The 26,723-nt window shown below is 35.7% G+C and overlaps 1 pseudogene; it reads left to right on the top strand.

The window, feature by feature from the left end:
• Positions 1-18,085, top strand: part of LOC142617575 (laccase-15-like) — a 45,046-nt pseudogene extending 26,961 nt beyond the window's left edge.
• The last annotated feature ends 8,638 nt before the right edge of the window (positions 18,086-26,723 follow it).

Raw genomic sequence — 26,723 nt, 5'->3', positions numbered from 1 at the left:
TAAACAAGCCAAGTTGGTAATTGAACCTATAAGGTCATTGCTTGATTAATTTATTCTTTTCCCACATATATAATAAAACCATAATTAAATTTTTTTTATCCCATCATAAATATATAAATTTTTACTACAAATGGTCTATTTATATTATCAATGCACTACAAATAATTATTTTATATCATATGAACCTATTTACAAACTTATACATTTCAATCTCAAGTCTATATGAGTATATTTTTAGACAAGTATACATATAAAAATGTAATGATTATTCATAATTAAATCAGGCCTTACGTTTAGAGGCTAAACTTGAAGTTGAGCTTGGCAGTCTTATCCCACGACGCCGAAACGATGGTGGGTTGGAGAGTGTTGGGGCTGAAACAAACGCACGAGACCCACTCTGGTGCGCCTCTTGGTCAAAGATGGTGAACTTGCATTCTCCGAGGGTGTTCCGCAGCTTGATCGTGCGGTCACGGGAGAGGAGGAGTCGGAGTCGGTGAGGCCGAAGAAGAGCTTCGAAATCGTACACAAACCGATCGAGGTCAAAATCAGATCGAACGGTCGTAATCCATAAACAAAACTAAATCTAACAAGAGCGAAAATAAAATAACACTTCGGATCGGAGCAAACTTACCTTAGATAACGAAAAACGACAACGGAGAGAGAGAAAATCGAAGATCGAAGAAGAGCAAGCCAACCTCCAAAGACGAAGGCTAGGCTTTCTCTGTGTGTGTGTGTGTGAGTGTGTGTGTGTGCGTGTGTACGGGAGAGTTGAAAGCAAAGAGAGAGTGAGGGTGAGGGGTTTCTGATTTGGGCAGGTGAGTGAGAGAGAGTTTGGGTTAGGGTTATTTTCGATATGATTTAGGTTAGAGAGAGTTTGTGTTTAGAAAACACGGCTTCAACATTTAGAAGCTGCGTTTAATGAAACGCAGCTTCTGCTGGTCTGGAGTTGCGTTTTTTAAACGCAGCTCCAGAAAAAATTAAAAAAAAATAAAATAAATCCCTATAGCCGCGTTTCTAAAAACGCGGCTGAAATTCTACCTGCCAAACGCAGCATCAGCACCAAAAAACGCGGCTTCAGTGAGGGTCTATAGCCGCGTTTAGTAAACGCGGCTATACTTGTTTCCTGGAGCTGCGTTTTTGTAAAACGCGGTTCAAAACCGCAGACTGTAGCTGCGTTTTACAAAAACGCGGCTAAAAAACGCGGCCAAAAAACGCGTTTTTTGTAGTGTGTGTGTGTGTGTGTGTGTGTGTGTGTGTGTGTGTGTGTGTGTGTGTGTGTGTGTGTGTGTGTGTGTGTGTGTGTGTGTGTGTGTGTGTGTGTGAACTTTGGCTCTAGGGGGAAAACGTTTTTTAAATACATGCCCATTTGCGTATGCATATCATGAACAAAACAAATTTATCAATTTTCAAAATTAATAGCAACGTTATTTTATTTGGTCTATTTTTTTACTTAAAAGTAGTCCTTATTTTCCTTTTTCTCTTACCTTTAATTTCCTTTTATATCTTTTGAATCCAAAATTAATTGATTCTTGGTGTATAAAAAAGATTTTACTATTTTCTATGTTAATAAATAGAAAAAAAAATACTAATCATTTTCTTATTCCCATAAAAAGAAGAGAATACACGTGCTCTTTTTTTTTAGAGGATGACGGTGGGGAAGGGGGGGGAGGGGGGGGGGAATTAGAAGCTGCTTCTTGGCTAACCTGCTCTTTGCTACAGTGCTTACAGTCAATCATGTATTTTATGTGGGCTCAAAGTTCCCCCTCTTTTTAGGAGGGAGTTGCCCTCTGATCTCACTCAGAGTTTATTCCCTTCACTTGCAACCCACTTGAAGGGCTTTGCCACTGGTTTTAAGGCCATAATTAGCTAGGTTTAATTTTAGGAAAATGATTGTTTCACTCCCACGATTGTGTCAAATAAAATGTACAGAAGGATATTGTTTTTAAGGCCATTTGTGTTTGGGGGGGGGGGGGGGTGGTCAAAGGGGAGCAATTGCCCCCTTGCCCACCAAATAAATAAATAAGTCAGTATAGGTTAATAGTCATTTTACCACTTTTGACTCATCCCCATTATAATTTGATATTTTTTAAAAAGTTTTTATGCATTTCTTAATTTAATAGCTTTTCTCCATAAATTTTTGGTAATAAAAAATTAAATTTTTGGGATAATTAGATAGTAACATAGATTTATTTTAAGTTATACTTGGTGTCCATCTTATATTAACAAAAATATAATAAATATGTCATCGTTTTGTGGGTTTTCTTACATTAAGATATAACTCAATATATACATAAATGACATTTTATATTTCATACTTGTTTCAAATAGTCTATGCATATTATATGTCTGAGTGTAGGTACATATAAGCTTATATAAATCTTGTCCCCTTGAAGTAATATCCTGGCTTTGTTACTGGACTTAACAATATTTTTTTAATTAGAGAAAATTATAAAATATTAGTTATATCTTATATTTTTATTTTATATATATCTTTTCTATAAATTAACTTAAGCATCATATGAGAAACTTTATAATATATACACATATACACGTACACAAAAAAATTCAATTATATAAGAATTGTTGTCCTAAGTGTTTCAACATATAGTATAAATTGTATGGCGTGTTTTTATCATGACTTACTATAAGTACCCTAAAATTATAAGGATAATTTACTTTAAGTGAAACCTCATGGTTAAAATTTCAAGAAGTTAAATTACTAATTCAATTATAATTTCAATTTCCAAATACTCAAGAAATTTAAAATGAATTTATCATTTAATTTAATAATCTATCATAAGTTTTGGTTTTAAATGCTATGCTTTTAGAAATGTGGCTACAAGTACATAAAAATTATTAAGATAATTTATTTTCCAAAATAGTTTTTGGGCTTTATCCTATATACTTGCACATGTTAATTAGTAGGTGAATGATTAATACTAACTAGGTTAGCATAATCCTTATTTACGTTTACGGAAAATGCAGGTTCGTTATACAGTGGAAATTTAAATGCCATGCTAGATGCAGACATTCGAACTGGTGATGACTTGCCACATTCAATTGCTTACACCATAAACGGTGAACCTGGAGATTTGTGTGATTGCTCCAAAGGTACATTTGTAGAGTAGGTTTTTTTTTTTTTTTTTTTTTTTTTTTTTTGAGAAAGAACATTTGTAGAGTTTGGATTTGAGGGAGAAGCAATTGGGTCATACTAATTGTTATATCTAGTAAGATAAATAATGTTATTATCATCCTTTAAAATTAAGTAAGCTAATTGAAAGTGCCCTAGTCTAGTTGCTAGGAACTAATTAAGACTCCTAACTTTTAATTGTGGTTAGATTAATTTTAAGCTAAACTCATTTAATGCAGAATTTCCATGATTACCAAATTAATAAATTGAAACTATCAACTAAAGTACAGACATACAGGATTGATAAGCAATATAAACAAGGGTAGTAGGGAGAAAAGGATGCAAACACAAGATAACACTGGAAGTGTTATTGAAGGGGAAAATTGGAGAACACAGTAGAATAACATTTTCACGGCCTAACAAGCTAAAATGATCCACTAGTAAATTAATTGGAGTATATGAATACACAAAATCCCTTTCACGGAGTCTTATTTTCATTAACTTTCTGGATCCCACAATTATGCCAATTGCAAAAACAAAGATTAGTATAGACCGAATGCTTTTCCAAGTGCTCTGATAGAGAGCTAGCTGCATTATATTGTATAGTTGTATTGTAATGTATAGCAATTGTATTATATTAGGAGCATGTGTTGAGATTGTATTTAGACATGTGCTGATTGTATTAAGCATGTGCTGATGTCCTTGGTAGTTAGACAGTTAGTTAGTTGCTTGGTATTGATTAGTTAGTTACTTACTTGGTAGTTAGAAGGCAAGGCATCAGAGTATAAGAGAGGATTGTAATGTGAAGCAAGGATTAATGAATAGTATGATGCATTAATAGTTCTTAACCATTCCTAATCTCCACCCTCTCTTGAGGAGGCCTGGTTGTCCTTGAAATCAACCATAAAATTTCTTTCTTAGTGTTAAATCATAGAGATCTTGAAGAGTCCTAACAATTGGTATCAAAGCAGTTACTGATCCATGGCAGAAATAAGAGCTACCACTAATGGTGAGAAGATTGCAGCATTGGCTGCCAAGTTTGAAGGGCATGATCTAACCTTGATCGAGATGAAGCAGTAATTGAGTGTAATTTCTTAGTTCATGTAGAGGGTTGATCAAAGATTGAGTGTTATAGAGGTACGGGTTTAAGAAGAAAATCAGAGAGGGACTCGAAATGTGGAAAACACCATTATTGTACAAGGGGCCAAGCTCTTGAGATTAGAGTTCCCTTATTTCTCAAAAGTAGATTCAACTTCATGGATTTACGAGTCCAATAAGTTCTTTGCTTATTACAACACCCCTAAGCATCAAAAGGTTTTGATGGCATCTTATCACATGGAAGGGGAACCTTAATTTGGTCTCAAGATGTTGAAAACTCTAGTTTGTTCACTGATTGGGAGGCATTTGTTAAGGTAGTGTATGTGAGGTTTGGTGCTACTTCTTGTGATGATCCAATGGAGTCACTCACAAGATTGAAGCAGACCTCTTCTATTCTTGCTTGTAAAAGGGCAATTTAAGGCTATTTCTAATAGGGTTTTGAGCCTCATAAACTAAGTTGTTTCCTCAGTGGGCTTAAGGATGAAGTGAGGCTTTTAGTGAGGATGTTGGGTCCCAATACTCTCAATGAAGCTTTTAGGCTTGCCAAGATGCAAGAGGAGTACCTTTGGAGTTGTAGAAAGTCTAGCAAGATTCCTCATGATGGTTCAAGACCATCCATTTTTTGAATTCTTAAGCTTAAAAATAGCATCTCTACACCAAAATCAAGAACCAAGGTGCCTCTGCAGAGATTGACAGCTGCTCAAATGGAGGAAAGGAGGAAGAAGGGTCTATGTTATCATCGTGATGAGAAGTGGCAGAGTGGACACTAATGTAAGGGAGCAAGGATTTTTCTTTTAGGAGTCCCCTTTTCTCAAGAATTGCCTACCTAGAGTCCACTACTAATGGAGTTGGATGGAGATGGGTTTGTGATGTTGCTAGAAGGTCAAGACTTGTTACAAGACACCTGGGATCACATTATATGCATTAGTAGGCAGCCCTTCCCTAGGCACAGTGAGTATTGAAGGTAAAATTCAAAGGCAATGCTTGGTGATTCTTATTGACACTAGCAGTATCCATAATTTTAGAGATGCTGGGTTGTGTTCAAGCTTAAAGTTGGCAATTGATCCAACTCTAGCTTTTGATGTCAAAATTGCCAATAGGGCCATATTGAGGACACTTGGTGCTTGTCAAGATTTGCAAGTTCAAGTGTAGGGTCATCATTTTTGTATGGATCTCAATGTGCTTCCTTTGGGAGGGTGTGATTTAGTTTTGGGCACTTAGTGGCTCAAAACATTGGGGTTAATACAGTGGGATTTCAATCTGCACACTATGGCATTTCGATGGCATGGCAAGTCAGTGATTCTTAAGGGATTGAGTCCATCTCACTCTTCCCTTCAAGATGCAGACCTATTCTTCAAGAAACTTACTAGGAAAGACCTTTTGTTGTAGATCACAGCCTAACTCTTCACCTCTGAACCTAGCTTGCTTGTGCCTGAACTAGAGTCCTTATTGGAAGAATTTGCAGTTGTGTTTGAGGTTCCTTAAGGCTTGACTCCTTCTCAGGGTCATGAGCACAACATTACACTCAAGGAGGGCACTCAACTAGTGTCTGGAAGGCCTTACAAGTATCCCTATTTCCAGAAAAATGAGATTAAAAAAATTGATAGGGAGCTTTTAGAAGTTGGCTTTATTAAACCAAGCCAAAGTCCATTTTCATCACCTGTTTTGTTAGTTAGGAAAGCTGATGAATCTTGGTGAATGTATGTAGGTTATAGGGCTCTAAACCAAGTCATTATCAAGGATAAGTTCCCCATTCCAGCAGTGGATCAATTATTTGATGAATTGTGTGGCTCTATGATCTTTTCTAAGCTTGATTAATGGTTTAATTATCATCAAAATTAGAATAAAAACTAAGGATATGCCTAAAACTGCATTTAGGACTCATAAGGGTCACCATGAATTCTTAGTTTTGCCCTTTGGTCTCACAAATGCTCCTTTCACTTTCCAAGCTTTTATGAATGATATCTTTAAACCTTTTTTTAAGGAAGTTTGTTTTGGTCTTTTTTGATAATATATTGGTCTATAGCAAGTCCATAGCAGATCATTTGGATCACTTGAGGGCCGTGCTTAGTGTTTTGCTTCAAAACCAACTTTATGCTAAGAGGAGCAAATGTACCTTTGGCTACTCTGAAGTAGAGTATTTGGGGCACATTGTGTCAAGTGAGGGTGTCAAAATTGATCCTAAGAAGGTCTTGGCTATGCAGCAATGACCCACTCCTACTTGTGTGAAAGCTTTGAGGGGATTTTTGGGGCTCACTAGTTATTACTAAAAGTTTATTAGAAATTATGGTCTCATAGATGCACCCTTGGCTAATTTGCTCAAAAAGGATTCCTTTAAGTGGACTGTTAAGGCTTATTCAACCTTTCAACACCTTAGGTGTGGGTATAGGTGCCGTTTTGATGCAGGGTCAGAGGCCTATAGCCTTTCACAGCCAAGCCTTGAATGGCAGAAGCTTGCACCTCTACTTATGAAAAGGAGTTCTTGGCCTTGATTATAGCTGTCAAAAGGTGGAGACCTTATCTTCTTGGCAAGCCAATCATCATTAAAACTAATCACTAGAGTTTGAAATTCTTGTTAGATCAGAAAATAAGCACTCTAACATAGCAAAAATGGATTTCTAAGCTTTTGGGCGATTCTTTTGTAGTGGAGTAACAGAAGGGTCAAGATAACAAGGTTGCAAATGCCTTGTCCAGATTGGGATGCTCATTTAAGGATGTGGTAAACCCAAATGCTCACTTATTTCTCATTTCATTTCCAATCATTACATGGATTGAGGAATTACAACAAAATTATCTCCATGATGAAGTGTCATAGTAGCTTTTGTTTGCTCTTAAGCAAGGTATTGCTTCTAAGCATTATACTTTGCATAATGGACTGATTCTTTATAAAGGGAGGATTTTTTTGGGACCATCCAGTTGTTTAGAACCTAAGGTGTTGTCTTATGTTCATGATAACCTCCCTGGGTGGCCATTCTGGGTACTTGAAGTCCTTTCACAGGTTGAAACATGACTTTTGGTGGCAGGGTATGAAGTCAAACTTGAAAAATTACATCAAGGAATGTGCTGTCTGTCAACTGATGAAGCATGAGACCTATAGACCAGCTGGATTGTTACAGCCACTCCCCATTCCTTGTAAGCCTTGGTCTAATATAAGCATGGACTTTGTGGAAAGTCTTCCAAGATCTCATAGAATGGATGTGGTTTTTGTGGTAGTGGATAGACTTACTAAATATGCCCACTTTATTACTTTATGTCATCCCGTATTCAGTCTTTAAGGTTGCTACCCTATTTGTTCAACATGTGTTCAAATTGCATGGTATGCCCAATTCAATTGTAAGTGACAAAGATCCTACCTTGTGGCCCTTTTCTAGTCTGAGCTTAAGAGGTTTCAAGGTGTTTAATTGGCCATGTCTTCCTCCTCTCACCCTCAGAATGATGGCCAAACTGAGGTGGTGAATAAAAGCCTTGAGCAATACCTTAGGTCCTTTACTAGTGATAGACCAGCTAAATGGGTTGAGTGGTTACCATTGTGTGAGTATTGGTTCAATACTAAGTATCATATCTCAACTAAATGCACTCCCTTTGAGGCTTTATATGGAGTCCTTCCCCATAAACTCCTTGATTATATCCCTGGTACCACTAAGGTTGAGGCTGTGGATAGGCAGCTGCATTCTAGGCAAGAATTGATTGCTTTTTTTAAGCACAATTTGATGCAAGCTCAGACTACTATGAAACTACATGCAGACCAGCATAGATCAGATAGAGTTTTTGAAGTTGGTGACTGGGTTTACTTGAGGTTGCAGCCATATAAGCAGCAATCCATTGCTCATAGGGCTTCTTACAAGTTGTCTCCTTGATTCTATGGTCCCTTCCAGGTTCTTTAGAGGATTAGAGCTGCTGCTTACAAGTTGTAGCTGCATCCTGAGTCTAAAATTCATCTAGTTTTCCATGTTTCTTGTCTTAAGAAGCAATTGAGGCAACATATCCTTCCAATTCTACTCTACTAACTGTGAATGATGTAGGAGTTCTCAACCTTGAACCAATAGCTATGTTGGATAGAAGGGAGCTCAATCTTCGATCAAGGGTCATCACTGAGTTGTTGGTTCAATGGCAAGGTTGTTTTGCAAAAGATGCCACTTGGGAGCCACTACATTCTCTTTCCAAGCAGTTCCCAAACCTTGTGGGCAAGCTAATTTAAGAGTGGGGGGCTATTGATAGAGAGCTAGCTGCATTATATTGTATAGTTGTATTGTATTGTATAGAAATTGTATTGGATTAGGAGCATGTGCTGAGATTGTATTTTGACATGTGCTGATTGTATTGAGCATGTGCTGATGTCCTTGGCAGTTAGGCAGTTAGTTAGTTACCTGGTATTGATTAGTTAGTTACTTGGTAGTTAGAAGGCAAGTCATGAGAGTCTAAGAGAGGATTGTAATGTGAAGAAAGGATTAATGAATAGTATGATGCATTCTTAGTTCTTAACCATTCCTAATCTCCACCCTTTCTTGAGGAGGCTTGGTTGTCCTTGAAATCAACTAGAAAATTCCTTTCTTAGTGTTAAATCATAGATAGCTTGAAGAGTCCTAACATGCTACAAATCAACATGGTGTGGAAATTAGAGAGGGAAGAGAGTAGAGAAAACAAAGAGAAATATGGATTGATGGATAACAATCACTAACTCTCAAATGGCATTTTTAGGGTTTTCTCTTAGAAATCCTTTTTACAATTTCGTGGGTAATGAGGGTATATATGTGGGTAAAGGACAGGAAGAGTCATACAAAATTCCTATTGTCAGAGCATTTTGCGAGTTACTCACTAGTTAGTCAAGTTGCGAGCTATTTGCGAAACACATTGACACAAAACTTTTAGCATGTGCTTCTCACTTGACCTTTCACAAGTTGATGTAGTCGCGAGCTAGTCGCGAATAACAATGTCTTGGGCAATTCATTACCAAATGTAGACTAGACCTAGTACAATTAACCCATACAAAAATACAAGTAAATGATTGAAATAATTACAATCAAATTGGCACAGAATAAAGCCAACAAGAACAAACATAGAAAAATCACAACTTGACACTAATAAAATTATAAATTGAGTCATAATCTTTGCAAGAATTATGGTTAAATAACTAAATTTATTGTTTCCTAAAGGGAGTTTGGCTTGCCATGATGTGACCTTAATGTGACATTAAAGAGTTTGGTTCATTTGGTTTTTTCTAAGATTCCGGCAATCTAAGAATATAAAATATATCATATCACTTTCTTAAATAAGGGTAATCTTACATTACTAATTGGTGGGGGATGTAATAATTTATTGAATTGACAAAATTGTCCATACCTTTTATTTTACTAATGAGAATGACTAAAATATCAAGAAACCTCTAAAATACCCCCCAAAACCTCTAAAATGACCAAAATAACCGTGAACCCTTCAAAATGACTAAAATATCCTTAAAACATCTAAAATGATGAAACTAACCCAAAACCTATCAAGTGACCAAAATACTCTTGTAATCACTAGAATGACCAAAATAGCCCTAAACCTAGAAAATTACTAAAATAGCCCCCAAAACATCTAAAATGACCAAAATACCCCTAAACTTTTAAAATGACCAAAATAACCGAGAAACCTCTCAAATGACCAAAATAACCTTGAAACCTTTATACTGACCAAAATACTTTCGAAATCACTATGGCCAATACCCATAAACCTAGAAAATTACTAGAATAACCATAAAACCTCTAAAATGACCAAAATACCCCCAAAACCTCTAAAATTAATAAAATACTCTTAAAAATAATGTAATGCCAAAATACCCTTGAGATCTCTAAAATGACCAAAATACCCTCAAACCCACTAGAATGACCCAAATACCATCAAAAGCTCTAAAATGACCAAAATACCTCCTAGAACCTCTAAAATAACCAAAATTCCATTGATCCTTCTAAAATGACAAAATTAGAGGTCTGGATATATTTTGGTCATTTTAGAAATTTTGGGGGCATTTTTTTTGTTGTTGTTATTTTAAGATTATGGGGGTATTTTGGTCATTTTGACGTTTTAGGTTTTTTTGCTCATTCGAAAGAATTTGAGGGAATTTTGGTCATTTTAGTGATTTCAGAGGTATTTTAATTGTTTTAAGAGTTTTTGGCATATTTTGGTCATTTTCAAGGTTTCGGAGATATTTTTTTCCCATTCTATCGGTTTTAGGGTAATTCTGGTCATTTTAGAGGTTTCAAGGTATTTTTCATTGTTTAAAGAGATTTTGGGGCTATATCAATCATTTTAGAGATTTCAAGGTTATTTTGATCATTTTAGAGGTTTCAGTGTATTTTTGGTCATCTTGAGGTTTTGAGGTATTTTTGGTTGTTTAAAGAGATTTTGGGGGTATTTTTGTCATTCTAGTGATTTTGTGGGTATTTTGGTCATTTGATAGATTTCAGGATTATTTCATCATTTTGAGGTTTTTAGGGATACTTTGTTCAGTTTCGTTGGTTTAGGGTAATTTGGTAGTTTTATAGGTTTTATGGGTATTTTGGTCATTTTCTATAGTGCATTATTAAGGTTTTAGGGGCAATTTGGTCATTTTGGGTCTTAAAACATGTGTTTTAAGGGTAATTTTGGTGTTTTTAGGTGTTAAGGCTTTTTTCAATTAATTTGTTATTAGAATAATTTTAATTGTTTCTAAGAATGTTTATGAATCAAGTACATGAATGTTGAATTTTTGGATTATGATTCAAATGTAATTAATAAACCAAACAACTTAATCTTATATTATTGTAATGTGATTTCATGAATCTAAGATTACAAAAACGCAACATTACACCTTGATGTAAAATCAAGCGAACCAAATGCCCCGTAAGAGTTTAAATTCTTAAGATAATTATTAATTTATCATAGTATCATGGGTTTGAATTTGTCTCTGACTTTACTTATTAAGAGGGAGTATAGGTACATACATGAGATGAATTATTAGAATTGTTATTAAATTCATAAATTCCTAATAGTTTAAACTTTTGGAGAATTAGTAATTCATTAATCTTAATGTTGTAGAAACAACGTACCGTTGGATGGTTGATCAAGGCAAGACTTATCTTCTTCGTGTAGTCAATGCAGTTGTGGCTGCTGATATCTTCTTTGCAATTTCTCAACACAACCTCACAGTTGTTGGAATGGATGGGCATTATACCAAACCCATAACAACTAGTTACATCACTATAAGCCCCGGACAAACAATGGATCTCCTACTCACAGCAAATCAAAGTGTTGGCCAATATTATATGGCTGCTCGACAATTTTGGAGCCAAAGTATCAAAGTTTCAGATTTCAACCAGTTCAACACCACTGCAATCCTACAATATAGAGGCAACTATACTATCCCATCATCTCCTTCGTTTCCAAAAACACTTCCTCTTTACAAGGACGTACAATCTGCCTTAAAATTCACAACCCGTTTAAGAAGCTTAGCAAGCAAGGAGCACCAATAAATGTACCCCTAAATATAACTACCAAAATTTTTATAACACTTTCCATGAACGACCTTGAATGTCGGAACACCACATGTACAGCGGAAAAGGGTGAGAATATTTTAGCTGCTGGTGTGAATAACATAAGTTGGTTCAACCCTGACATTGATATATTGTCTGCTTATTACAGGTTTCCTCTTTCCCTCTTTTATTTATTTTTTATAAACAATATTGTCTATTTTGTTCTTTTGAGGAACGAAGTAGGAAGATTCAATGCATTTTCCTTATTCCTTATTATCGTAGATAAAATATTATATATCTAAAAGTGTCTTTAGTATCATATCGTTTAAAATTTTAAATAATGCGATAATTTGTATATATATCTAGAAAATAAAAGCCTAACCCTAAAATGGACTCTCCATTTCAACTAAAACAACATCTCTCCATGATTACATGTCCTATGATGTCTTTGTAATAGTAAAAGAGCATGGTGGCTTTTACTCAAATGACGACTAAAATATTGATGGATGAATGGTTCTCTTATAATATCTCCTTGAACAATTCTTAATTTATTTGAAGTCTCAATTTAAAAAAATTTGATTTTAATCCATCATATTTTTAAAATGTAATTAGTTAGTTTGTTCGTCTATTTTTCAACAATTTCTTGCTTGCATCTTCTGTTTCTTAAAATATAGGACCAGTTTGATATTAGTTCCTTAAATATGAGGCTAGTTCAGTTTTGGTCCCTTAAATATGGTGTGCCTCTGCATTCCATTAGTCATATAAACAGGAATGTCTCAAAGTGAATGACAATGGGGTGTTTAAGCGACCTGCAAACTCAGGGTTACGAGGTTTCAGGGAGCTTAACGGACTTATTTATTTTGTTAATTATGATGGTGTCTCTTCTAGGAGTAGGAGCAGAGCTTCTTCGACGGATTTGGGGGTTGTTTGTAGTTTGAAATGACTCTACGACTTCTTTCTTAGAATGTAAGGGGGCTTAACAATCCTTGGAAGAGAGAGGTTTGTAAGAATCTCTAAAAGGAATGGAAGTGCAATATTGTCTGTTTTCAAGAAACGAAAGTATCTTTTATCGACATTGCTTTTGTTTGGAGTTTATGGGTTAGCCCTTACATTGATTGGGCTGTTTTGGATGCCATGCAGTCCTCAGGTGGGGTCTTGCTGATTTGGGATAAGAGGATTTTTGAGAAGTTGGACGTTATAGCTGGATAATTTTCTGTTAGTGTATTATTAAGAGGAGTGGTGGATGAATTTGCTTGGGCTTGTACAGGTGTGTATGGCCTAATGATAATGGTCAGCGGCCTATTTTATGGGAGGAGTTATCTCAGGTGCGTGCCAGGTGGCCCATGGCATGGTGTCTAGTAGGTGATTTTAACAATGTTAGGTATCTAAGTGAGAGGCTTGGTTGTGAGTCTTTTAGCCTTACTATGTTCGCAATCTCAAATTTCATTGAGAATAATTCTTTAGTTGATTTACCTTTAGAGGGGGGCTCCTTCACTTGGTTTAGAGATTCTGGTCTTCCCTCTATGTCAAGAATTGACAAGGCCTTGGTTTCTCCTGATTGAGAGGAGCACTTTGAGAATGTATCCCAACCGGTGCTTCATCGTATTCTTTCTAACCACTGCCCTCTTCTGATGGAAGCTGGTGTTGTTCGTCGTGGTTGAAGTGCCTTTAAATTTAAAAACATGTGGTTGAAAACTGAGGGTTTTGTTGATAGAGTTAAGCAATAGTGGGATGCATACAGTTTTGAGGGCTCACCAAGTTTTTTCTTGGCTAAAAAATTAAAGGCTCTGAAAGTAGACTTAAAAAAGTGGAACAGGGAGGAGTTTGGTGATTTGGCTTTTAAAAAGAAGAACAAGCTGACTAAGCTGTTGGGCTTAGATGCGAGAGACAAGTTAGTGGGTCTTTCAAATGAGGAATAGATTCGGCGTCTTCAATTTAAAGGAGACATAATTCAATTGGCATCTCTTAAGGAAATTTCCTGGAGGCAAAAGTCTCGAGCCATTGTTTGGGAAGGAGGGCGCTAATAACACTCGATTTTCTCATAGATTAGCAAACTCTTATAGAAAGGCTAATCAAATTAAAAGGATTGAGGTGGATGGTGTTCTTTATGAGGATGAGTCTAATGTGCGCTCTCAAATAGTTCTCTTTTATCAAGGGTTATACAAGGAAACCGAGGTGGGGCGCCCTACTATGGATGGATTAGATTTTGATTGTATTGAAGAGGATGAGAGGTTATTTTTAGAGAAGGAGTTCACGAAGAAGGAAGTCATCCATGTATTAAGGGAGATGGAGGGTGATAAAGCCCCTAGTCCTGATGGGTTCACCATGGCATTCTTTCAGAAATGTTGGAGTGTTGTGGAAAAGGATGTAATGGGTTTTTTTGATAGCTTTCATCAACACTTTGTGTTTGAGTGGTCTATGAATACTTCGTTCCTCACTTTAATTCCTAAGAAGTGTAATGCCATTAACATCAAGGACTTTCACCCCATTAGTTTGGTGGGTAGTGTGTACAAGCTGCTGTCCAAGGTGCTGGCAAATAGGTTGAGGGTGGTTTTGGATAAGCTCATTTCTGAGACTCAAAATTTGTTTGTTGGCGGAAGGCAGATTTTGGATTCAGTGCTTATTGCAAATGAATGCCTAGATAGCATGCTGAAGAGCATAATTCTAGGTGTGGCATGCAAGCTGGATATTGAGAAAGCTTATGATCATATAACTGGGAGGCTTTGTTTTATTTGTTGGACCGGATGGGTTTTGGGTTGAAATGGAGGGGGTGGACTAAGGCTTGCGTTTCGTCTGTCCTTTTTTCAGTCTTGGTAAATGGTTCCCCTGAAGGTTTTTTTGGAAGCTCTCATGGGTTGAGACAAGGGAACCCACTATCCCCGCTTTTGTTTCTTTTGAGAATGGAGGTCTTAAGTAGACTCTTGAAGAAGACAAAGGAGTGTAATCTTATTTGGAGTTTTCATGTGGGAGCTGGGAACTCTGTTGGTGTGAGTATTTCCCACTTGTTATTTGCTGATGACACTATCTTATTTTGCGATGCCTCTATGGAACAGCTATTGTCCATAAGGTTGGTGTTGACTTGTTTTCAGGTTTTTACGGGTTTAAGGGTCAATGTAAGGAAAAGTGAGATTGCCCTTGTTGGGGAGGTGAATAATCTAGATGCTCTGGCTAATATTCTCCATTGTAGAGTGGGCAATTTGCCAATGAAATATTTGGGGATGCTGTTGGGAACTTCTTTTAAGACAACTTCAGTTTGGAATCCTATTTTGGAGAAGATGGAGAAGAAGCTTTTTGGGTGGAAACGTCTCTATTTATCTAAGGGTGGTAGACTCATGATTATAAAGAGTACTCTCTCTAGTCTCCCAACGTACTTTTTATCCCTTTTCACTATTCCTAAAGCTGTGGCGGCAAGATTGGAAAGTATTCAAAGGAGTTTCCTTTAGGGGTCTTCTAAGGGGTGTTTCAAATATCCTTTGGTGGCTTGGGTAAACACACCTTTTCCCAAGGTGTGTTTACCCATCGAGATGGGTGGTTTGGGGATAAGAAGTGTGGTGCCTTTTAATCAAGCTCTTTTAGGGAAATGGCAGTGGAGATATGGTCATGAAGTTATCCACCTTTGGCGACGAGTTATCTCCACTAAATATGGTGAGGGTCAAAGGGGGTGGAGGACTAATGTTTGTAGGAGGTCTTATGGGTGTGGTCTATGGAGAAGCTTTAATGAAGGGTGGGAGAGCTTTTCTAAGCATCTGTCGTTTACAGTGGGTGAAGGCATTCAAATCCACTTTTGGCATGATAGGTGGATTGGTGACAATACTCTAAAAGATCTCTATCTTGAGCTTTATGTGTGTTCAACGGTTAAGGATGCTTGTATCTCTGAGGTTTTGTGGATTCCAAAAGGGGGTACTGTTAAAGTGTGGAATTTAAGGTTTTATAGAGTCTTTGAAGATTGGGAGTTGGCTACTTCATATTCTCTACTTCAACTTATCCAAACTCGTATTCCTCGGGGTAATAGGAGAGATACTTTTTACTGGCGGCTTAAAGGGGATGGTAAGTTTGACACTCAATCTTACTACCATGCGATCCAGGGTGCTTCGAATTCTTTGTTTCCTTGGAAGGGTGTTTGGAAACCAAAGATTCCTAAACGCGTGGTTTTCTTTCTGTGATCGCTGCACATGGTTGAACCCTCACTTTGGATAATCTTATGCTTAAGTGTTGCCCCTTGGCTAATAGGTGTTGTATGTGTTATTGTCATGGGGAGTCAGTTAACAACCTTCTTCTTCGTTGTCCTGTTACCCATTTCCTATGGACTTTTATGCTTTAGGCCTTTGGTATTCTTTGGGTTATGCCAGGATCAGTGGCGGGCTTGTTATCTTGCTGGCATCAATGGCTTGAGAAGCATAACCCGGACATTTGGAACTTGGTTCCGGGGTACTTAATGTGGGTTGTGTGGTTGGAACGAAATTGTCCATCCTTTGAGGACAAAGAGAAAATGTTGGATGAGTTAGAGCTTTTATGCCATTGTAGCCTTTTGGAGTGGTCTCGGTGTTGGAGTTTTACTGATTATTCTTCTCTCTCTATGTTTTTGTCCTCCCTTAGTTTAGTTTCCTAACTTCCTTCTGTTTGTTGTGCTGTTTGTTCCTTTTTTTGTTTTTTCTAGTTGTTCATCATCATGAACTCATTGTATTCCTCTTTTTTTCTATCATTTATAAAATTTTTCTGATTACCTATCAAAAAAATGGAAGAGAATAGATGAATGGACTAAGCTGTTACATTTTAAAAACTTGATAGACCAAAATCAAACATTTCAAGATATAGGGATTGAAATCAAACATATTCTATATTCAAGTGACCGAAAATGGATTTTACTCAATACTTTTTTAAACCTAACATGAGTATCCGACTATAGTTTATGCCTATATACTTTATAAAAAAAAAAAACTAAACTAGAATGTTTCATGCAGGAACATTAGTGGGGTTTACACTACAGATTTCCCAGACCATCCCCCTTCTTTTTTTAACTTTACAGGTGAAGATCTTCCAACTAGCATTGCATTAACAGAGTTAGGCACCAAGGTGAAGGTATTGAATTATAATGAAGCAGTTGAGGTAGTTTTTCAAGGTACTAATTTGCTGGCAGGGTCAGGGATTCATCCAATGCATTTGCATGGGTATAGCTTCTATGTGATTGGAATAGGGCTTGGGAATTTTGACAATGAAACTGACCCAAAAGGGTTTAATTTGGTTGACCCACCCGAAGTGAATACCTTTGAAGTTCCTAAGAATGGATGGCTTGCGCTCAGATTTATAGCAAACAATCCTGGTAAGTTTTTTCTATATTTTGCTACTATGATTACTGTAGAAGGAAATACATACATTACTGAAGTGGGTGGAAGAGAAAGAAAGCGAATTAGATACAAGAAGAAATGGGAGCTATGCTAAACTAAATTATAACACTTAATAGATAATCAATATAAAAGACTTGATTTTTACTCTTACATTTCAATCACAGTCATAACCTAACCATCCTTATAATTATTACAACTTCCAACAATAATAAATACAACTAAAAAGGCAAATACAAATTGCATGAGACACATAACAAGACTAAACAATACAAACGTATTTCTAAAATAAAGACTAATTTTTAATAGCCTACTTAAAAATTATTCTAACTAATATAATACTGTATCAATTAGAGATAACTCTTAGCTCTCTATCTTCTAACCAGTGACACCCTTGCTACTAGTCACAAATAAATAAATAAGGTAGAATAGAGAAAAAAAGATCGAAATGGAATTTTTGCAAAATAGGGATTCTCCAAGAATGATGAATGCGTGTAAGAATTATTATGTCAAGCCACAAAATATGATGCAACTGATTGGAGACATTAAAAAATGTTCATGTTCTCATTATGCTTATTCTATGGTTGGTCTATATATTGCGGATGCTAAAATCAATTATATTTGGCAGGTGTGTGGTTTTGGCATTGTCATTTGGATAGACATATGACCTGGGGTATGGCTGGTGCTTTTATAGTAAAGAATGGGGACACTTTAGAGACCAGCATCCGCCGACCTCCAGCTTACTTACCTTCTTGTAGAGTTCCAACAAGGCCTAGGCTCCAAATGAGCGATGGGTTTGAAGGAAAAACAAATGAATCAAGTTTTATCTAATTGCATTAATAAAATTATGTAATAAATTTGATAGATGTAATATTGTGTTAACGCTTTAAATAACTATAGCTCTTGATCAGAGTCAGAGAGACTAATATAAGAAGTTATAAATTTATTTATTGTGAAAAAACTAAATAAATTATTGATGGATCCATCAAAAAAATAAATAAATTATTGATGGTACTATTGTTTGCTAGATACAATTATCGCTAGCTTCCACTTTCTTTGTGAAATTATTGATGATGAAGGTATTTTTCTTTCGAAAATTAGGATTGCCAGATAATCCAATTGACATTATGACTAAGCAATTTCCAAGTTGCAAATCGTGGTTTCAGTTACTTTTATGGTGTGTGTAAAATAATTGTATAAAATAATTTGTGTGTATGAAATAAATACTGCTCAAATATTTTAAGGACAAATTTGTGCTATAAATAATCAAAAAGAACCAGCAGCACATTGAGTGTATCTCAAGAGGGTCCAAAACCACTACAAATTAAATAGGTAAAATTCTACCAACTACCCCAAGGGTTGAGCTAATACCAACCAAGTCCAAGATAATTCAAATTAAATTGACCAAATTGGTCCCTAAACTCAACTAAGTCCCTATACACCGTTAACTCCGTACGTCAATTTTTCTCCTCTCAAAATTGTCTCTTCACAAGCTCCTCTCTGTGACTCCCTCTCTCTCTCTCTCTCTCTCTCTCTCTCTCTCTCTCTCTCTCTCTCTCTCTCTCTCTCTCTCTCTCTCAAATCCACCACAACCACCACCACAACCAACTAAAAACCCAAAAGAAACCTATACCGAAACTCAACCAAATTCATAGCAATAAAACCAAAATACTCCAACAAAACCCAAAAACAAATTACAGCAAAACCACCACCATCACAATGGAACCCAAAACCACCCCGCAAGAAATCCACCACCACCTAAAACCCATAATAGAATTTAGCCAAACCCATAGCAAGAACCAAAATCTTGCAACAAAACCCAAAGAACTTTCTCAGTAAACAAACATGAAAAGAAAAAAGAGGGAATGGAATCAACAAGCAAAACTCAAAGAAGAGGAAAACACATCAAATCAAAGTTCATTTGAAGATTTAAACCCAAATCACAAAACATGCAATCAATAACTATGACAAAAAAATCAACCTTGCAACCCAAAATTCTAATCCAAAACCAAACCCAATCAATCAAAATATCCACTTAACCAACCACCCCAATCAATCAAAACATCCAAATCCATAGACCTAAAGAAAAAAATGTGCTCCACCACCAACCACTCCCACAGCAAACCCATCACCACCGATCGAAACTTAACCATCCTTAACCTACACCACGGCACCGCCACAAGACCACGAAAGAGAAAACCCAAACCCTCCGACGCCGATCCACATCACAAACCACCACTAGCCCACATATGGCACTATTGCAAAACCACGAGAGAGAGAGAGAGAGAGAGAGAGAGAGAGAGAGAGAGAGAGAGAGAGAGAGAATAAGGACTCCAATGCTGATCCACACCAAAATCCACGAACCACCACTTACCCGGACCACAGTACCAATGCAAAGACCACGTGAGAGAGAAGAGAGGGATGAGTGAGTAAGAAGAGGGATGGACAAGAGAGTAAGAGAGAAGACAGAGACAAGAGAGTATTTGGATTGAGAGAGAGATTAAAAATAAATAACGGCGCTATATGCCATTTAAGTTTAAGGACTGAAATAGTCAATTTTATAATGTTTAGAACCCGGTTGGTATTATCCCAAACCTCAGGTGTTATTAGTGAAATTTACCCACACCCAAAAATTCCAAGAAATTAAGTACTTCACGAAAAGTCATAGAATGTTTTAAAATAAAGTTGTAGTGAGTTCCCTCGCCATCAAACAGAGGGTTCCAATTTTCACTTTCTTTCGCACTTGAAAGGAAAACATTTTCTACAACAAGAGAGTAATTATAAATTAAAATTAGTAAGGTGTTGCAGAAATCTTGAGAGAAAAGGCTTGAAGGAGACAATTGGTTACTTTTGCAACATTACTTCTCCTAAGACCATACATAGATTTGCACACATATATTCATACACATCAAATTCTTCATCAACATTGTATGTAGCAAACAATAGTACGATCAATGACGCTACACTAGCACCCACATGTGCAACTCAGGCGGTAGATACGTGAATAAGAAGGCCAAGAGAGTTAGGAGTCAAGTTAATCAAACCGATTTTAGGAGGATATACCCTTACAAATAGCATATATTCCAATAAAATGACACAAAATACATTAAAAAGATTCAGGATTTCTCCCCACCAGAAAAGGTTTTTTTTTTTCCAACTTACTTGAAGAGAAACCCTCCAAACTCCGTCAGTATCTTCTTATTAGATGTGAATTTTGAAAATCTTACCATTGGATTATATGTTTTTATATGTCCTCCATGCTTGCAAAATTTAAAGAAAATCAAAGATCAATAACTATATTATCAATCAAATGTTTAAATTTCAAGTTTTGTAATATAAAATTATGCATAAAAAATGAGTTTAATGATCGAATAGTAAATAACATCCGATTTGAACAAAAATTGACATGTGTATTAAGAACATAAAGAACATGCAATAAAATTATTAAATTTTCAAAATTTACATCCAATAAAAAGAGAAGGAATTTAAAGAATTTCTCTCCAAACTAGTTTAGAGAGAAACCTTGTCCCTACCCATCCACCCTATACACAATACTCATAAGAAAATAAACAAATCATATGAAATAAAAAAGTTGAAATTGCATATATCTACTTTTCAAGTGGGTAATCCTAAAAAAAGTAATAAAAAAAAAGGAAAACAAAACAATTGTAGTGAAATTAAAGTGTTATCATTTTGATCTTTACCTTCAACAATAACAAAACGATTTTGATCCTTCATTTGAGATTAAATCAACTAGATGACGAAGAGAATGTGAAAAAAAAAAATTTCTTTTTAATTATATATACTAACTTACTTTACTGTTAACTAGTATCCCCTAAAATCAAATAAACCGTTAATATCAGAACAACACTAAATTAATGGTTAGGATTTTCTTGAGTACCATACCCAAAAAAATAAAATGGATACCGTAGAACGACCTCATGTTAAAAACAAAGATGAATATTTTGCTTTGGTTATATACAGTTATTTCTCTTACAATATGTGATATCCACACACTAATTGGTTCCATGTGTTATGAGAGACCTGCCATGTGCATTTGAAATAGGATATACCTTCTAGATAAAAATATGAAAGAGTTAGCATGTGTAGTTTCATCTCAATGCAGAAAAGGAGTTAAACATTGAGCAGACGTCCTTGTTTAAAGTACAAATATGAACTATGTATAGTTCCATCATGGATATAAACGTACAAAATTTCCTTGTCGCTAGAAGTATCACAAGGTCAAATGCGGCACCACGTTTAGTACAAGGGTTCACAAAATATATAATATTTTTTAATATATATAAAGTTAAGTTCAAGTTACATCTGATATAATTTTAAGCAATGTTATACCACTTAATATTTTTTAATTGAACACAAATTTTAACAAATTAACCGTTAGATTATATTATCTTCGTGCATTCTTCATATTTGCAAAATTTCAAGATAATTAAATATTAATAGTCGTGTCATTAATCAATTGTTTAAATTCAAATTTTTGTAATTTAAAATAATGCATAAAAGGTGAGTTTATGGATTGAATGATAAATAATATATATATATATATTTATTTTTTTTTTTTTGAGGAAGAACGTAACTTAATATTATTAAGTAAAACTAGCTATGTCAATCAATACAATAGGAATTAAAAGTGGTGGAGCATCCTCCATCCATACTAAAAAATCTGAAACACAAATAGCATGACGAGCTAACTTGTGAGCAACAATATTACCCTCTCTCTTTACATGAGAGTAGTGTAATTCATAAAAAAATTTAGCCTTATTTCTGATCTCATCCAGCACTAAACACACAGCTGATAGGAACTCTGTGTCATCACGCAAAGCCTTCATTAGCACGAGCGAGTCAGTCTCAAGGATGGCACGTTGGAGTCCCAGGTCCGACGCGCACTGTACTGCTGTTTTGATAGCCATTGCCTCGATTTCCAAGGGGCTATATGCTTGGGAAATTTGCTTAGATAGTGAACCCAATACCATACCTTCGTTGTCACGAATGACCACCCCTATTTCGGCTCTGTTTTCCTTTGCAAACCTAGCTCCATTGCAATTAATTTTAACCATCCCCTATTCTGGTGGCTTCCACTTCTGCGCTAAGGAGTGGGTAGTCCAAAGAGATTGAGGGTGCGAGTTAACAGCTTGGAATTTCCGAAGTCGTTCCTTTGCTAGTGAGGTAATTGAGTGCGAGCCACAACTGGGTTTATTTAGCCAGACCTGGTTCCGCTGTGTCCAGATGGACCATGCCTTGACCACAAAAAGCTCTAGGTGGTGCTGGTTTTTGATCAGCCATGACAACAGCTCTTTGAAGGTGAAGAAGCTATGTGTATTTCGACAACTCCACAGGTTCAAGTCCTCCCAAACTACATCCAACTCACCACACGACCACAACACATGGAGGGCTGATTCATTGGCAGAGCAACACCAATCACAGAGAAGATTTTCAATAATGTTTCGACGCACCAAATTTTCCTTCGTGGGCGGTGAGTTTCAGCAAGCCCTCCATATGAAGTTTTTCATTTTGTTTGGTACATGTAGTGACCAAATTTCACGCCATAACTCCCTCTCCTCCACCAACCGAACTGAAACTTCTAAAGTATCTTCCTCCGATTTCAAAAACTGGTAACCCGACTTGCTTGTATATGTCCCAGTCTGAGTGAAAGGTCAAAAAAGCCTATCATCCACCCGTAGTTGTGGCAACGAGATGGACTTGATGATTTCTGCCTCTTTAGGAATGAAAATGCCATCAATGACTAAATGGTTCCAGAGGTTTTTCGCTTCATCCACCAATATCTCAACCCTTGCATCTGCCATTGAATCAATGATAGGAGAAGTTACCTTGGTTGGGTGTTTCTATGGCAGTCATGTGCTCTTGCATGGGCGAGATGTTCTGCTTAGAGGATGTAGGTGATAAATAATAATTGATTGGCATGAATATTGGTATGCAAATCAAGAACATATAAAACATGTAATCCAACAGTGGAATTTTTAAAAAATGAATTCAATAACAAGTTATTGAATGGTGTAACATTACTTAGAGTTACACAAGGTGTAACTTGAACCCAATTTTTTATATATACATTGAAAAACTTAGTTGAAATAAACTTGAATATAATCATTTTAATATTATTTTAGTCTTTTTTAACAAAAAAAGGCCCAACAACAAAGGTAGAAATTTGTTGATCTTAAAACTCATAAAAGCCCATTTAAATAATAACAAATTTGAAAGAGATGTAATTCATAGGATTGATAATTAAACTATAATGCAATGATTTCAAAATGTGAAACCCTGGAACTATAAAACTTATTGTATTATTATTATTATTTTTTTTTTTTGTGATGCTGATATATTCTTCTTCCTTTTTGAGAAGAAAGATATTGCATTCATTAACTTTGGAAGCCAAATCAACCTGAACAATAAGAAGAATGTTTTGTGGTACATCTTCCATCTAGAAAATTAAATTGGGCAAAATAATTGCCCTTCAAGCAATAAAATGAGCTACAAAATTCCTTTGACAACCAACATGGAAGAAGCTAATACAAGAGAAAAGTGGAGATAGAAGTTTTACATCTTGAATTAAATACCCATTTAAAGCTAGAGCTGGTTAATTGTTCATAAGTCCGAGATGTCAATATATTCAAGTTCTTTTTTTATTTAGATTTTGTATAATTTATATTTCTTACTAGTCCCTAAAAAAGAATTTAGGGTTAAAAGTGTTCAAATTATTATTTTAGAGGGTCATATATAGGGCTGAACATGGGCGTAGCCCCAAAGCCTCCCAATATCTAACATGTTATGATATTACTATCACCCTACAGTATGGGTAAGGACTAAATAATGCAACAACAATAATGGAGTATTTTCCATTAGGCCCAGGGGGCTTGGGCCCCTTTGGGTCCCCTCCCAGGTTTGTCCTCATACTATGTATATGCATTTTGTAATGAAATCGTGGAAAATGAACTTTTTTATTTTTTATTTTTTAATATGAATATGTAATACCCGGAATTAAAATTAAAAGAAATGGTATTTAAGTAAATCTCTTTTTATGGGGTCAATTTTATAATTAATATTTTTAAGGAGCACTTTTAGAAAATAAAGTTAAAACTCTAACTATGTATATATTAATTTGAGTCAAGCATAATGATAGAGAGAAGACTATCTAAAAAACTCAAATAGAGAAAGTTTGACTACATACTTGAGGAAAGAACCTAAGAATTCCTTTTTTGTCAAATCTAAATTTTATTTAGAATTAAAGTATTTTTTTTATGAGTATTTTGACCGGCAATGAAACTATTTAAATATTTAAGAGTTTTAATGATTCAAACAAAGAAAAAATTAGTTTATATTACGATAAATTGGACGCTGGGTACCCACATATTTTTTTGTGCTCGGTATTTTAATCTTTTTTTATACACTTTGTTATGATAAGCGTAGATCGAAGCTGCAAATTTTAGGTGTAATGGGTCAGGGGTCAGGTTCTGCAGGAAAAACAAAAAGTCCTGGAAGTATAGGTTTAAGGTTTGACAAGTTTTAATAAAATAAAATAAATAAATAATGGTTCTATTTCCTCTAGACTGCCTAACTTGTACTGAGTTATCATCTTCTCAGAAGATGATAATGGTGGCAAGCGGCAGAGAAAAAAAAAAAAAAAGGTTTTAAAAATCAGACCGAACCGGCTAATTCAATCGAAAACCGGCCATTAATCTGGTCCGGTTATGATAAATAACCGAAAAAGAGCTAAAAACCAGAAATAATCGAAAACTGGCCAGTAAAACCGGAAATTGGTATGATTAAACCGATTTTGGAATGTTTGATGATAGATCCAAACACTGTCATTTTGAACAACAAAAAGAGGCAAAAAAAAAGAAAAGAAATATAGTTAAAAAGAATTTAGAACCGTGATATGTGTTTTACAAAGAGAGTGTGATCCTTCACTATCTCTTGAGGTGAATATCCTTTAGCTTCTTCAACTTCTTTAGCTCAGTGATTTTTTATCTTGAGTTTTGCTGCAAAGAGAAAGACTAAGAGTGGCTATGGAGCATAGAAGAAGCAATTTTGGCTTTGGAGACTTCAGAGATAGGATCGGACTTAAGAATAAAAGGAGAAAATTGAGGGGTAAATTAGTGGGGTTACGTGAGGTAGGTTTGATATTTAATGGAGTGTATTTTGTAGAGAGGGAAAATTCCCGACCTATCACAAGCTGACACATCATACTACCAAGTCCATAAAATACAACCAATTACAAGGCACCACGTACTGTTGCTAGGTTTTGCCATCACTATTCGGATTCCAATAGAAATTTGCCAAGTGTCATTGAAATAAAGGCATGAAACTGCATCAGCACGTGTAAGCGATGACACAAGCAGCCATACACGTGTAAGCGATGACACAAGCAATCCAGCACATGTAAGCGATGACATAAGCGGACCAATCAAGCTGTGACAAGTGTCACCAATCAAACTCCGCCACGTGTCACTCACCTACCCCTAAACTCCTATAAATAGAAGCCTTCCCAAGACATTTAGGAGGACACACACACACACAGAGACACAGGACGGAGACAGAAGGAAGAAGATATCTTGAGTTCAGAAATCCAGAAGCTCTGCCGGAATCAAACCCCGAAGCCTCCAAGAACTTCAAGAACTTCAACCTCGAATACAGACAACATTCGAAGCAAAATCATCCAAACTACTCGTCCAGATCTCAAAGTTCACTGGAATCAAGCTCAAAAGCCTCCTGAAACCTCAACAAACCATAAATCAACGAAGCTCTACGGAATCAAGCCTCTAAAGCACCGAAGAATTTCCACCACAAACCTTCAAACACGAAGAACACACGAAGAACACGAAGAACAAAGAATTTCTAACAAGCTCATAGCCAGAGATTCATTGTAATTCCATTTCAAAGATCTTCGATCCATTCCTCAGCCAAATTGAAGAATATCTTATGTTCAAATCAAAATCACATTACCACAATTCCAATCAATAAATCTTTCAAGGAGATCGAATCAGAGGATCACTCTTTTGTAATTACAGAGAATTGTACCATACATTTATCAATACAAATTCGTATTTGTGAAACTATTTTACTTGTTTGATTTATTTCGAACTAAGAAAATTAGTCGTCTACATATTTATTAATTAATACTTTCTTTGTACTTCCTAGACCTAGATACCCACGTTACTTTACAGCTCATCTGGTGGGGTTGTTAAGTTGTTTGCATGCTAATCCTAGATAACCACAACACTACGACACCGGATTTAAACAAAAAAAAAAAAAAAGAGAAAAAAAAGAGTAAGACTAATTACCTAAGTACCAAAAATATATATATAATAATAAACCTACCTTACTACAACTTTGTTATTATCTATTGTTAATTTAATACTTTTTTTATTAGAGTTAATTTGATATTTAATAGATATAACTTGTGAAAACTGTTATGGAAGTTCACACCTTCATAGTCCAAATGTACAATATGAAAGTTCACACCTTCACATTAAGAATTCACATTTTACCTCATAACATGAAATAATGTGAAAACTGTTATATCATATATGTGAAACAGTCAAAACCCTTTCTTCAATCCCTTCTCTCCAAGCTTTAGGCAGATAAATCAAATGGCAAAACTTAGATACAGTAACTTATATACAG

The sequence above is a fragment of the Castanea sativa genome, chromosome 11 (genome assembly GCF_040712315.1).
Source record: "Castanea sativa cultivar Marrone di Chiusa Pesio chromosome 11, ASM4071231v1".
In the NCBI taxonomy this organism is placed as follows: Eukaryota; Viridiplantae; Streptophyta; class Magnoliopsida; order Fagales; family Fagaceae; genus Castanea; species Castanea sativa.
This window is presented reverse-complemented; position numbering and strand designations above follow the sequence as displayed.